Below are 2951 nucleotides of genomic sequence, written 5' to 3'. Positions count from 1 at the left end.
TCAAGCCAAATTGTTTTTGTAAAAGTAACCACCTCTAAATTGTTTTTGTAAAAATGTTTCATCTGCCTGACCACCTGCGTGTGGTTTCATTCCTGTCCTGTCCTGACTTAGGACATCAGACGGTGACATCATATGGTGACAGCCATCTGCCTGTGGTTAGGACCATCTGCCTGTGGTTTTCACCTTTAAAAATGCAACCCTGTTGGGGCTGGGAGTTTGGCCTAGTGGTAGAGTGCTTGCCTAGCATGCACGATGACCCAGGTTCAATTCCTCGGTACTACATACACAGAAAAAGGCCAGAAGTGGTGCTGTGGCTCAAGTGGTAGAGCTATTAAAATGTCTCCGAGCTTGATTCACTGAGTCGCGGTGACTTTAATGCTGTGGGTTCAAGTCTCACTGGAGTGGCTGGGACACAACAACAACACACATACAATGATTTCCTGTTCCAAGACCAAGATATATGTTTTACTTTCTCATTTGCCCAACTTAATTCATTAACAATGAATTAGTTTGGGTGGCATTGGGGTTTGAACTCAGGGCCTCCCACTTGCTAGGCGAGCCCTCCACCACTTGAACCATGCCTCACTTTCGTTATTTCCAGGTAGGGCCTCCTATTGTTGTTTAAGGAGAGCCTTGGATGGAGGTCTTTCTGCCTCCACTTTCTACATAATTGTGCTAACAGATATAAACCACTTGGTTGAGACTGGGGGGAGGGGAAGGGGGGAGGGAAAAGAGTCTTCCTAGATTTTTGCCTTGAGTCACAACCCTAATCTTCTGTTTCCCAGGCCGAGTGCAGTGCTGCTGGTTTTGAGAGAGTCTTCCTATGTAACCCACGCTAGCCTGAAGCTTGAGATCCTCTTGCCTCTCAGCCTCCTGAGCCTTAGAAGACAGGGATGAATTTTGTGATAGGATTTTTCACTTACCCCCAGGTGAATAGCCAGTGACTCAGTACCTTTCTGAACAGTACCTCCTGTCCTCCCTGATCTGAAAGCTGTGTCTGTAGCCCTGCCCACCCCAGTGGCTTGCCAATACTCTGGAGTCCTTCCAGGTCCTTCTGAAGAAATGGATTGCTTCACACTGTTGTCCCTGGTAAATTACCTTAGCGACCTGCCCACCCTGGGCTACATAAAGTGTCTCAGTGGCAGGGTTGCTTTGGCCTGCCCAGTCCAAGGCTGCCAGTGGCTCAGGTGCTCAGCTCCACCACACAGCCTAGCTGTTCAGGGGGTGGAATGCCTCACCAGAGTGTCTCCCAGTTCACCCAGGAGAGAAAAGGCCAGTCCTAAGGCTTGAACTCAGGGCCTGGGTGCTGTCCCTGAGTGGTAGGAATAAATAGTGTAAAGAAGGGGTAGGTATGTAGTGGTAGGCTAGCACTCTGCCACTTGAGCTACAGCTCTACTCTGGCTCTTGGATGGTTAATTGGAAATAAGAGTCTTGGGGGCTTTCCTGTCAAGGCTGGCTGTGAATTTCAGCCCTCAGATCTCAGGCTCCCGACTAGCTAGGATTACAGGTATGTGACACTGGCTGTCAACTTGAGGGGAGGTTTTTTTTTTTTAAGTATTTATTTTTGCCAGTCCTGGGGCTTGAACTCAGGGCCTGGGCACTGTACTTGGGCTTTCTCGAGGCTAGCGCTCTATCTCTTAAGCCACAGCATCACTTCTGGCTTTTTCGGTATATGGGGTACCAAGGATTTGAACCCAGGGCTTTGCGCATGCTAGGCAAACATTCTACCACTAGGCCACACTCCTGGCCTTCTGGGAGTTTGGTTTTTGTTTTTTGTTTTGTTTTGTCTTGTTTTAATCTAAGGCAAAGCTTGTTCAAGATTCTGCTAGTATTGTGAGTATGTGGTAGACTGTTCACTGATAAATAGCAGAGCACAAACATGACACTTTGTCCTGTCTTGTCAGGTTCAGTTTGAAAGATACTAGATGGCTACTGCTAAATATTACAATTCAGACACATTTCTGGCTACACACACACACACACACACACACACACACACACACACACACACACATATTTAAACAAAGCACATCTATAATTCTAGCTACTCAGGAAGCTGAGATCTGAGGACTGTGGTTCAAAGCCAGCCAGGGCATGAAGATGAGATCTGATGATTGAGATTTGAAGCCAGCCTCAGCAGGAAAGTCTGAAAGATTATCATCTCCCTTTAACCACCAAAACGGCAGAAATGGTGCTGTGGCTCAAGTAATAGAATGTCAGTTTTGAGCACAGAAGCTCAAGGACAGTATCTAAGCCCTGACTTCAAAACCCAGAATATACATAAAATAAAATAATAATAATAATAATAATAATAATAATAATAATAATAATTGAGGCTACTAGGGGTTAATTCCCTTTTTATTTTTCTCCTTCCTTCATCTTTTCCTTCCTTCCCTCCTGTCTCTCTCCTCTCCCTCCCTTTATCTCTCTTCCCTCTGGATTTCAACTTGTATCCCAGGTTGGCCTCTGTCTTCCAAGTGCTAAGATTATAAGCATATGCTTGTCAGAGGGTTATTCTTATTTTCTTGGGGGAGAGGGGGTTTTAATTTAAACTCCTGGGCTCTCACCTGGCTGATGTTCTACCACTTAAGCTAGTCCTGAGGCTTGAACTCAGGGCCTGAGCATGTCCTTGGGCTTTCTCAAGGTAGCGTTCTGGGGCTTGAACTCTGGGCCTGGGTGCTGTCCCTGAGCTCTTCAGCTCAAGGCTACCACCCTACCCCTCGAGCCACAGTGCTACTTTCAGTTTTCTAGTGGTTAATTGGAGATAAGAGTCTCACCGTCTTTAGTGCCCAGGCTGGCTTTGAACCACGATCCTAACATCTCAGACTCCTGTGTAACTAGGATTACAGGTGTGAGCCACCACACCCAGCATTCGGGCTTTTTCTAGGTATGTGGTACTAAGGAATCAAATCTGGGTCTACGTGCATGCTAGGCAAGACTCTACCATTAGG

The 2951-nt window shown here is 46.5% G+C and overlaps 1 pseudogene; it reads left to right on the top strand.

The window, feature by feature from the left end:
- LOC150046074 (cyclin-dependent kinase 4-like) overlaps nucleotides 1–897 on the top strand; it is a 5589-nt pseudogene extending 4692 nt beyond the window's left edge.
- The last annotated feature ends 2054 nt before the right edge of the window (nucleotides 898–2951 follow it).

Source organism: Megascapheus bottae, chromosome 26 (genome assembly GCF_031878675.1).
Source record: "Megascapheus bottae isolate mThoBot1 chromosome 26, mThoBot2.hap1, whole genome shotgun sequence".
In the NCBI taxonomy this organism is placed as follows: Eukaryota; Metazoa; Chordata; class Mammalia; order Rodentia; family Geomyidae; genus Megascapheus; species Megascapheus bottae.
This window is presented reverse-complemented; position numbering and strand designations above follow the sequence as displayed.